This window comes from Dendrobates tinctorius, unplaced genomic scaffold (genome assembly GCF_039654945.1).
Source record: "Dendrobates tinctorius isolate UK_male_01 unplaced genomic scaffold, ASM3965494v1 ptg000116l, whole genome shotgun sequence".
Taxonomy (NCBI): Eukaryota; Metazoa; Chordata; class Amphibia; order Anura; family Dendrobatidae; genus Dendrobates; species Dendrobates tinctorius.
The window spans coordinates 42,651,308-42,663,430 of record NW_027361784.1 but is presented as its reverse complement, the minus strand read 5'-3'; positions in this window follow the sequence as shown (position 1 = coordinate 42,663,430).

Sequence of the window (12,123 nt, the reverse complement as noted above, 5' to 3'; positions counted from 1 at the left end):
TACTTTTTACAACTGAAGAAAAGGAGGCGATAGAGCTGGAGGCTGAGTCAGCAATGTAAGTCAAAACTTTTTCCTGATGCTCTGCCTTTAAAAGCGGTTTGCCAACTCCTAGAAAACTAAGCGTTCGAGGCCTTATGTAGCCAGACGATGACGCAGGGTCAGCACCTCCTGCATTCGGTCCTATTTTGCTCTTGCCACTACCATCAGATCCACCACCAACACCATCATTACCAGCTGCCAACCCCCGCCCAATTCCACGGCCTCTTCCACCAGCCTTCCTCATTTTTGGTAGAAATGTAGACAAAATCCAACAAACTATATAGTAATGTAAAACAAGGTACAAGGTGTCTATAGGACAGGGGAGATTTAGAATTTCTGCACACACTTGTGGACAGTGGACACTTTTGGATTGTGTGAGGCCCACTGATATCTGAGCGCTATGTGACAGGCTCGATGGCACAGCTGCCTGTGACCAAAGTGACGAGAGGATAATGGAGATTTTGAATCTCTGTGCACACTTTTGGACACTGGACACTTGTGGATTGTGTGAGGCCCACTGATATCTGAGCGCTATGTGACACGCTCGATGGCACAGCTGCCTGTGACAAAAGTGACGAGAGGATAATGGAGATTTTGAATCTCTGCGCACACTTTTGGACACTGGACACTTGTGGATTGCGTGAGGCCCACTGATATCTGAGCGCTATGTGACAGGCTCGATGGCACAGCTGTGACCAAAGTGACGAGAGGATAATGGAGATTTTGAATCTCTGCGCACACTTTTGGACACTGGACACTTGTGGATTGTGTGAGGCCCACTGATATCTGAGCGCTATGTGACACGCTCGATGGCACAGCTGCCTGTGACCAAAGTGACGAGAGGATAATGGAGATTTTGAATCTCTGCGCACACTTTTGGACACTGGACACTTGTGGATTGTGTGAGGCCCACTGATATATGAGCGCTATGTGACAGGCTCGATGGCACAGCTGCCTGTGACCAAAGTGACGAGAGGATAATGGAGATTTTGAATCTCTGCGCACACTTTTGGACACTGGACACTTGTGGATTGTGTGAGGCCCACTGGTATCTGAGCTCTATGTGACACGCTCGATGGCACAGCTGCCTGTGACCAAAGTGACGAGAGGATAATGGAGATTTTGAATCTCTGCGCACACTTTTGGACACTGGACACTTGTGGATTGTGTGAGGCCCACTGATATCTGAGCGCTATGTGACACGCTCGATGGCACAGCTGCCTGTGACCAAAGTGACGAGAGGATAATGGAGATTTTGAATCTCTGCGCACACTTTTGGACACTGGACACTTGTGGATTGTGTGAGGCCCACTGATATCTGAGCGCTATGTGACACGCTCGATGGCACAGCTGCCTGTGACCAAAGTGACGAGAGGATAATGGAGATTTTGAATCTCTGCGCACACTTTTGGACACTGGACACTTGTGGATTCTGTGAGGCCCACTGATATCTGAGCGCTATGTCACAGGCTCGATGGCACAGCTGTGACAAAAGTGACTAGAGGATAAGGGAGATTGGATTGCTTTTAAAAAAGTAGTTTGCGGAGCAGTGGGTAAACAGCAATGCCAGCGTGTCAGGAAGCCTTAAAAGGCAGCCCAAAAACCAACACCACTGATACACCACAATATAGCCTCCCCTTGCACTGCACACACAGTGACTTGTGTGTTGTGCAGGCCAAATCGCTAGCAGCAGAAGCAGTTTTTTTGGCTTCTTCCCTGCCTAACGCTCTCCCTACAGAATCAGCAGCAACCTCTCCCTATACTAAGATCGGCAGAAGTAAGATGGCGGTCGGCGTGCACGCCCTTTTATACCCCCTGTGACGCCCACCAAAGCAAGCCAATCACTTGCATGCCCTTCTGAAAGATGGTGGTGACCCGTGCCTAGGTCATCACGTTGCCCACAGTGTCCGTGGATCCTGATTGGCTGAAAAAGAGCGCAAAACAAACTTTTGAAACGCGACTTTGGCGCGTAAGTCGCCGACCTCGTGGCCGACCTCATCCTAGGGTCGGGTTTCGTTTCATGAAACCCGACTTTGCCAAAAGTCGGCGACTTTTGAATTTTTTCGACCTGTTTCGCTCAACTCTAGTTCCCTATTTTCTGTGGATGAAATTTTTAATAATCTTATGTTGGGGTTTTGCTCGCCATGCTCTGTGAGTGAAATTTTTAACTGGACTGGAGGTAGCAAACTTCAATCTCTGTGAGGGCAATTTTAAACTTTTTATGCAATTTGTTTACTCCAATTTTACCAAGATTGCTATGGTGAAATAAACCCTTTAAGTAATTTTTCTTTCCACATTTGTCTGCAGGGCAATAGTCTTGTTCTTACCCTCATTTTGCTTCCTTTTTCTGCCCCCTGGCCCTTACTACGTACATTTTATTGCCATTTTATAGGTCGGAAGTTCAGGTGCCCATTGACTAAAATAGAGTTCAGAGTCTGGGTTCAAGTTCGGGTCATGTTCGTGGCCTGTGCTGGACTTGAAAAAAAATGTCCACCTTACCCAGCCGAATACGGACATCCAGGGGGTTCGCTCATCTCTACTCATGATATACAGAGTAGATTTCTCAGATATAATGTAATCTGAAACAAAATACTATAAACAATGGTAATCTAAAAGAAGAAATTTTGAAAACTTTCAGATATTTTCCGGTGTCTAGTGTTCCCCTAAGGCTATGAGCACACAGTGCGGATCCTCCCGGGAATTGTTCCGCCCGGATTTTACCAAATCCGCAGGTCAAATGACCTGCATTTTTCCTGTGGATTTCTTCCTTTTTTTTGCGGTTTTCTTTTGGTTTTTGTGCGGTTTTCCACCTGCGGATTTGTAGAATGGAGCAGGTGGAAAACTGCAGCAAAACCGCACAAAAGAAGTCACATGCTGCTTTTTTTTCCCGCACAAAAACCGCGTGGAAAAAAACGCAGCATGTGCACAGCGGTTTTTTCTTTACATAGGCTTTAATGGTACTATACATCACCTGCAGTTCTGCTGCAGATCTGCAGCAGAATCCACACCGTTTGCACAGGGCCTTACATGTCCTCTGATCAATGAATAGGATTTAAGGTTTTCCCAAAAACTGTATTAAATTTTTCATTAGTTCAAACTTTCAGTTGCACCATGAGATCCCCCCTCACCCTCAAACTTCTCAAGTACATGGAATCATCAGAATTTTCTAGTTTGACAAAGCATCAAGAAGTTGGCAGTAATGTTTTGACTGCATACTGTATCGAGATACATCCAAATGTGCTCTTCTGGGTGGAAATGTATTGACTCCATTGATGAATACTACAGACATAATGTCTGTGGTAAACTGCACATTGCATTAAACACAGACGTAGCCTGCCAAGTCACCGGTAGATCAATCAATTCAACTAACAAAGGTGAAGAATCCAAAAAAGGTAAAGACAACTTGTCAACAGATCAAAAATGTCCAAGATTTTACTCTTATTTTATTTCAATCGATCTCTTAAAAATTCTGCTTATTTTTATTTTTTTTATATTTAGGGCTAATGTCTATAGTTTTATCAAGGGAGTGTGTCTCTCAAAGACAATGATGTAACAAGGATACGGCCCCAGAGATTCCATTGAGCACTGCCCCTTTAGTAAAACCTCTACATATCATTGGACATTGCAGTATGCACACATAGAGTGTGAGCTCTTATGGTCAGCGGGGTCCTCTCTCTTTCCTTTAGAGTGTAAGCTCCTATGGCCAGTGGGGTTCTATCTCTCTCCTGTAGAGTGTAAGCTCTTATGGCCAGTGGGGTCCACTCTATCTCCTGTAGAGTGTAATCTCTTATGGTCAGCGGGGTCCTCTCTCTCTCCTGTAGAGTGTAAGCTCTTATGGCCAGTGGGGTCCTCTCTATCCTGTAGAGTGTAAGCGCTTATGGTTAGTAAGGTCCTCTTTCTCCTGTAGAGTGTAAGCTCTTATGGTCAGTGGGGTCCTCTCTTTTTCATGTAGAGTGTAAGATCTAATCAGTGGGGTCCTCTCTCTCTCCTGTAGAGTGTAAGCTGTTATGGTCAGTAAGGTCCTCACTCTCCTGTAGAGTGTAAGCACTTATGGTTAGTAAGGTCCACTCTCTCCCATAGAGTGTAAGCTCTTATGATCAGCAGGGTTCTCTCTCTCTCTCCTGTAGAGTGTAAGCTCTTATGGTCAGTGGGGTCCTATCTCTCTGCTGTACAGTGTAAGCTCTTATGGTCAGCGGGGTCCTCTCTCTCTCTCCTATAGAGTGTAAGCTCTTATGGTCAGTGGGGTCCTCTCTCTCCTGTAGAGTGTAAGCTCTTATGATCAGTGGGGTCCTCTCTCTCTCTCCTGTAGAGTGTAAGCTCTTATAGTCTGTGGGGTCCTCTCTCTCCTGAAGAGTGTAAGCTCTTATAGTCTGTGGGGTCCTCTCTCTCTCCCGTAGAGTGTAAGCTCTTATGGTCAGCGGGGTTCTCTCTTTCTCATGTAGAGTGTAAGCTCTTATAGTCTGTGGGGTCCTCTCTCTATCCTGTAGAGTGTAAGCTCCTATGGCCAGTGGGGTTCTATTTCTCTCCTGAAGAGTGTAAGCTCTTATAGTCTGTGGGGTCCTCTCTCTCTCCCGTAGAGTGTAAGCACTTATGGTCAGCGGGGTTCTCTCTTTCTCATGTAGAGTGTAAGCTCTTATGGTCAGTAAGGTCCTCACTCTACTGTAGAGAGTAATCCCTTATGGTCAGCGGTGTGCTCTGTCTCTCTTTGTCTCTCCCCCTATTTCTCCTCTTACCCATATAAGCTTTCCAGCATTGACATGTATCCTCTGGAAATCAAATTTTTGGGGATAATCCAAGTGAAGCCAACAAATTCAAAAATTCAAATGCTCTGTTCATCTCTGTCAGCAATGTCTACTTTATCGGCCAATGCCATAATTCCCATATTTGCTTCTCATAAACTAATGAAGCGAAGATGTGCAGCATCCCAGGGTTTTCTCCCACATTTGGTGCTCAGGTGCTTGCTATCAATGATACTCTAAATGAGCCATATATTATACCTACGGTCATTAGTTTTGAAGAGTCGTGACCGAATCCCTTTAGCAATTGTCTACGTCTTTTTTTTTCCTTCACAATGGAAGAATTTACAATAAGAGCGGTTATTGAATAGTGAAGTATTGTTTATTGCATGAAATAGTGAAGAATACTTAAGACTTATGATGATAGTTCAGGAGAGCTTTGCAATTAGTCTAGTGTGGAGGGATAATCAGGAAAACATTCTCATCACTTCAGTTGAAGGTGATACCGAACACTGCAGAGAGCACTGATGGATATATTAGAGCTCATTCAATGCTTTTCTAATTAAATTTCCAATATTTGGGGTCCAGATGGTTGAGGGAAGAACAGGCTGCATTGGATCATAAAAGATTTAGTGACAGTGCCACCTTTGTCCACAGTTCACATGCGGTATTGCACTTCAATGGAGCTGAGCTGTTACACTAGACACAAGCTGTGGGTAGGTGTAGTTTTGTTTCTGGAATAAAATAGTTTTGCTTTTTTATTTCTCTGCAACCCCTTCAACTCTTGGTAGCATCCATCATTCCTTCTTGGAAGATGCGCACACTGCATATATAAAGCTGAGCTGGCTCCATACTGCACTGGTGACTAGAGTTGAGCGATACCGTCCGATACTTCAAAGTATCGTATCGGATGGTATCGGCCGATCTTTAAAAAAAGTATCGGTATCGCCGATTCCGATACCGGAAGTCCCATTCAAGTCTATGGGACTTCCGGTATCGGAATAAGAAAAACCCTTTCCTGCCCTTGTACAGCCTCTCTGGGGTCTGTACGGGCCTTTCGGGGGTCTGTGCCGGCCTGCCGGGGGGGCTGTGCCGGCCTGCCGGGGGTCTGTGCAGGCATCGTCCGATGGGACTACAAGTCCCATCGGGCGATGCCTGCTACCATGACAGTGATTGACACATTAGCCAATGATGGGACAGTAGTAGTCCCATCATCCGGCTAATGTGTTAAATGTAAAAAAAAAAAAAAAATTACATGCTACATACATACAACATGCATACTACATACATGCTACATTCATACTACATACTACATACATGCTACATTCATACTACATAAATACTACATGCAACATACATACTACATATATACTACATGCATGCTACATACATACTGCATGCTACATACATACCACATATATACTACATACATACTACATGCTACATACATACTACATGCTACATACTACATATATACTACATGCATGCTACATACATACTACATGCTACATACATACTACATATATACTACATGCATGCTACATACATACTACATACATACTACATGCATGCTACATACATACTACATGCTACATACATACCACATACATACTACATATATACTACATGCATGCTACATACATACTACATACATACTACATGCTACATACATACCACATATATACTACATACATACAATACATTCATACAATACATACATAGACATACAGTACATATAACATAGAGTAACATACTTACCAATACTTGTCACATTGTTCCCCGAAGCCATTGTCTTTTCCGGAATAAATATTAACATAACAAACCACAAAAATACTCACCCACGATCCGAAGCAGTCCACGAGTGTGTCCCACGACGATCTTGGGTAGAGAACTGCAGCATCAGCTGTTGCTGCCGTTCTCTACGGGCTGCAGGAATCCAATGACGGAAGGTAGGTATCCTTCCGCACTGTATTCCTCCGCCACTTAAAAAAAAAAAAGTCCCTAGTCTCACTTTATGCCATTGCTGTGTGGGAATTTCCTATGTCTATGTCTATGTCTATGTCTATGTATGTATTGTATGAATGTATTGTATGTATGTAGTATATATGTGGTATGTATGTAGCATGTAGTATGTATGTAGTATGTATGTAGCATGCATGTAGCATGTAGTATGTATGTAGCATGCATGTAGTATATATGTAGTATGTATGTAGCATGCATGTAGTATATATGTAGTATGTATGTAGCATGTATGTAGTATGTATGTGGTATGTATGTAGCATGTAGTATGTATGTAGCATGCATGTAGTATATATGTAGTATGTATGTAGCATGTAGTATGTATGTAGTATGTGGCATGTAGTATGTATGTAGCATGCATGTAGTATGTATGTAGCATGCATGTAGTATGTATGTAGTATGTATGTAGTATGTAGCATGTATGGAGTATGTATGTGGTATGTATGTAGCATGTAGTATGTATGTAGCATGCATGTAGTATATATGTAGTATGTAGTATGTATGTAGTATGTATGTGGTATGTATGTAGCATGTAGTATGTATGTAGCATGCATGTAGCATGCATGTAGTATGTATGTAGCATGCATGTAGTATGTATGTAGCATGCATGTAGTATGTATGTAGTATGTATGTAGTATGTATGTAGCATGCAGTATGTATGTAGCATGTATGTAGTATGTATGTAGTATATATGTAGTATGTATGTAGCATGTAGTATGTATGTAGCATGCATGTAGTATGTATGTAGTATATATGTAGTATGTATGTAGCATGCAGTATGTATGTAGCATGTATGTAGTATGTATGTAGTATATGTGTAGTATGTATGTAGCATGTAGTATGTATGTAGCATGCATGTAGTATGTATGTAGTATTTTTTTTTTTTTTAACATTTAACACATTAGCCGGATGATGGGACTACTACTGTCCCATCATTGGCTAATGTGTCAATCACTGTCATGGTAGCAGGCATCGCCCGATGGGACTTGTAGTCCCATCGGACGATGCTTGCACAGACCCCCGGACATCAGCACAGCCCCCCGGCAGGCCGGCACAGCCCCCCGGCAGGCCGGTACAGACCCCCACAGGGTGCACAGACCACCGGCAGGCCGGCACAGCCCCCCGGCAGGCCGGTACAGACCCCCACAGGGTGCACAGACCACCGGCAGGCCGGCACAGCCCCCCGGCAGGCCGGTACAGACCCCCACAGGGTGCACAGACCACCGGCAGGCCGGCACAGCCCCCCGGCAGGCCGGTACAGACCCCCACAGGGTGCACAGACCACCGGCAGGCCGGCACAGCCCCCCGGCAGGCCGGTACAGACCCCGGGCAGTCCACACAGCCCCCCGGCAGGCCGGCACAGCCCCCCGGCAGGCCGGCAGAGACCCCCGGAAGGCCCGAAATGACGGCGCATCATGATGCGCACACACCGCGCATCATGATGACGTCAGGCTGTCAATCAACTTTGAACTTCCGATTCCGATGCCGAATTCCGATATTGAAAAAATATCGGAAGTCGGTATCGGAATTCCGGCACAGCAAGTATCGGCCGATACCCGATACTTGCGGTATCGGAATGCTCAACACTACTGGTGACGGCTCTTATTCATCCAGCACCTGAGAGGAAGATCGTATCCCAATAGTTTAAACCCATTCTGACTGGGCGATTTTCCATTTTAGTACTTATAGAGATGAACAGGTCCCTCCAAGCCAGCCTAGTCCACGGTCCAGGTCAGAGCTCCTTGCATGTGGAAAGGAGTCCAACTTATAATTTGCCGACGTCAACTGTGCAATGCACACCACATAGATGATGTCACACCAGGCAGGTGAAATAAACACTGTGCTGGGAAACATGGAAGCTCGGGAAAATTGTGCAGCTTATTTCTTCGATAATTCATTACAGAAAATTCTCATTGTCTCCTATGTGAGGCATACAGCAGTTTCAATGTATCCTATATTATGTATACGTCGCATGACATCTCAAATGTGGTCACTTTGACATGTTGGGATGGCTTATATATTTTTTGCTCAAAATAATGTCATCTAAGTACACTATATTATTTTCATAAACTATTTCTATTTATTTATTTACTGCAGGATATTTGCATATTAGGTTTTTATCTTTTGGTTTGTCTGTTTCTTGCGTAGTGTGAACATGCGCTTACATGCTGCATGGACATCAACGTATATTCCAATTCATCTCTTTAAGTTTTTGTTATATGATGTATACAGTAGTCTCTGTGTCTCCTATGTGATGTATATAAGGTAGTCTGTGTCTCTTTTGTGATGTATGCAACAATCTTAGGGCTTCCAATGTGATGAATACAGCAGTCTCTTTGTCTCCCATGCAATGACTACAGCAGTCTTAGTTTCTCCTATGTGATGTTAACAACAGTCACAATGCATTCTGTTTGCTGTATACAGCAGTCTGTGTCTCCTATGTGATCTATACTGAAGTCTGTGTATTCTACTGTATGAGATATGTATATAGCAGGGTCTCAATGTATCTTATGTGATGTATACAACAGTCTCAAACTCCCATGTGAGGTACAGAACAGGCTTAGTGTCTCCTAATGTATATGCAGCAGTCTTGAATCTTCACTTCAGTGGCTCTGTAAATGCCACCCACATTAAAAAAAATAATACATTAAAGTATAGCTGCAAACTTGTCATTTTCTCAAATGGTAAAAGGAAATATTTGACCCCACAATTTGTTATTTAAATTCTACTATATATGATGATACTCAATATGGTCTTAGACATTACTGTATGGAGTATCATTTAACATTTGCATCACAAAATTACCCTAAATGTGACCCCACTTTGATAAGTTGACACATTAATGAATTCATCTAAGGCTGCAGTCGCTGGCCCCAAAAATGTTTTCCAGAAAAAAAAACAATTACACAGTGGATGCTGAAAAGTGAAAATTGCGAGTATTCCAGCTTAGTGCCCAATACTAAATCATTAAGTGTTTTTCTTTCCAGAGTTGAAGGGTTTGTTTAATGTCTTCAAGTTCAGTTTAGTTGGTAGTAAAATAGAATGCTGCTGTAGAACATCTGCCTTAAAAGAAAAAATTCCATCTGCCTGCAGTCACCACTAGAGGGAGATCTGGGGCTAAAAACAGTACATTATTTATTTTAAAGAACCTGCTGTTGATACTTAATCAGTGAGTTGAATTTTAACCCTTTCTTATCCAACATCTCACCTCCTCGTCCGCAATTATGATTTTCCTGCTCCGCTCCAAAGTAGAAAGACTTTTTTTTGTTGCATTTGTCTTGATTACTGCAGACTTTAGCCTGCAGATTGCACAGTAAGTAGTCTTTGCTGTGTTTTGAAAAATCAGAAAAAAATGAATTGGAAAGAGAAATTTGTAGGAAGTGAACAATGAAGTTTACCCTTTTATGTCATTTTGATTATCTTTATTTTATTTGTAAAATTTACAAATATTTATATAGTGTAAATTAGCGCTTTTCATGTCCAAGGCAGAGGGTTTAGAACCCCCTGAAATCCATTGGTTCCAAAAGTTCATTATACTGATTTCCAAGATCGCCTGTCAAGAGATATTTACGCAATAAGCGTCTACTTGTGGTCAATCGGTGGTTGTGATGAGAATTGCAGCCTGTTGAGGTGTTTGCTATAATTTCAGAATAATATATTGAATTTGTATGTTGACAAATTGGAGTCTTTAACCACTTCATGACCGATGACGTTTAGGTATGTCATCGGTCATGTTCCTGCCTTTGATGCAGGCTCGGCACTGAGCCCACATCTTTCCTTGCACATGACAGCTGATCTGATCGCAGCTTCAAGTCTGCTAAAAGGACTGTTAGAGCCAGTAAAAAGGTAATAAATATGTAAAAAAATAAACACAAAAGTTCAAATCACTCCCCGCTTTGTCCTCATCAAAATGAAGCAATAAAACAATTAAATAATCATACATATATACAGTTGTGCTCAAAACTCAAAAGTTTAGATACCCCAGCAGAGTTTTTGCTTTCTTGGCCTTTTTTCAGAGAATATGAATGATCACACCAAAACTTTTTCTCCACTCATGGTTAGTGGTTGGGTGAAGCCATTTATTGTCAAACTACTGTGTTTTCTATTTTTAAATCTTAAGGACAACCCAAAACATCCAAATGACTCTGATCCAAAGTTCACATACCCCATTTCTTAATACCGTGTATTGCCCCCTCTAACATCAATGACATCTTGAAGTCTTTTGTGGTAGTTGTGGATGAGGTTCTTTATTTTCTCAGATGGTAAAGCTGCCCACTCTTCTTAGCAAAAAGCCTCCAGTTCCTGTAAATTCCTGGGCTGTCTAGCATAATAAGTCATGTCAGACTAACTTAATTTCCTTCTATGACGCAATCACTGATTGGGTGGATCAAGGAAATGCTGTAGATATAGTATATCTTGACTTCAGCAAAGCATTTGACAAAGTATCTCATACAATCCTTATTGAAAAAATGACTAAGTATGGAATGGACAAGGCAACTGTTAGGTGGATTCATAACTGGATTAGTGATCGGACCCAAAGAGTGGTCGTAAATGGCTGCACATCCAGTTGGAAGAATGTCTCAAGTGGGGTACCACAGGGCTCTGTCCTGGGCCCTGTATTGTTCAACATCTTTATCAACTATTTAGATGAAGGAATTGAGGGTAAACTGATTAAATTTGCTGATGACACAAAGCTAGGAGGGATAGCTAATACTAGAGAAGAGAGAGAGAGAGGATTCAAAAGATATAAATAAACTGGAGCAGTGGGCAGCAACTAACAGAATGTTTTTTAACAGGGAAAAATGCAAAGTACTACATCTGGGCAATAAAAATGAAAAAAGCATATACAGAATGGGAGGAATAGGCCTAAGCAACAGCACATGTGAAAAAGACTTGGGTATACTAATAGATCACAGACTGAATATGAGTCAACAGTGTGATGCAGCAGCAAAAAAGGCAAATGCAATTCTAGGATGTATTAACAGAAGCATACAGTCTAGATCACGTGAAGTCATTATTTCCATCTACTCCTCTTTGGTCAGACCTCATCTGGAATATTGTGTCCAGTTTTGGGCACCACATTTTAAAAAAGACATCAACAAACTGGAGCAAGTTCAGAAAAGAGCAACCAGAATGGTGACCGGTCTGCAAATCCTGTCTTATGAGGAAAGGTTGCAGGATTTGGGATTGTTTAGTTTTCAAAAGAGAAGACTGAGAGGAGACTTAATAGCTGTCTCCAAATATCTAAAGGGCTGTCACATTGTAGAAGGATCAACTTTATTCTCATTTGCACAAGGAAAGACTAGAAGCAATGGGATGAAACTGAATG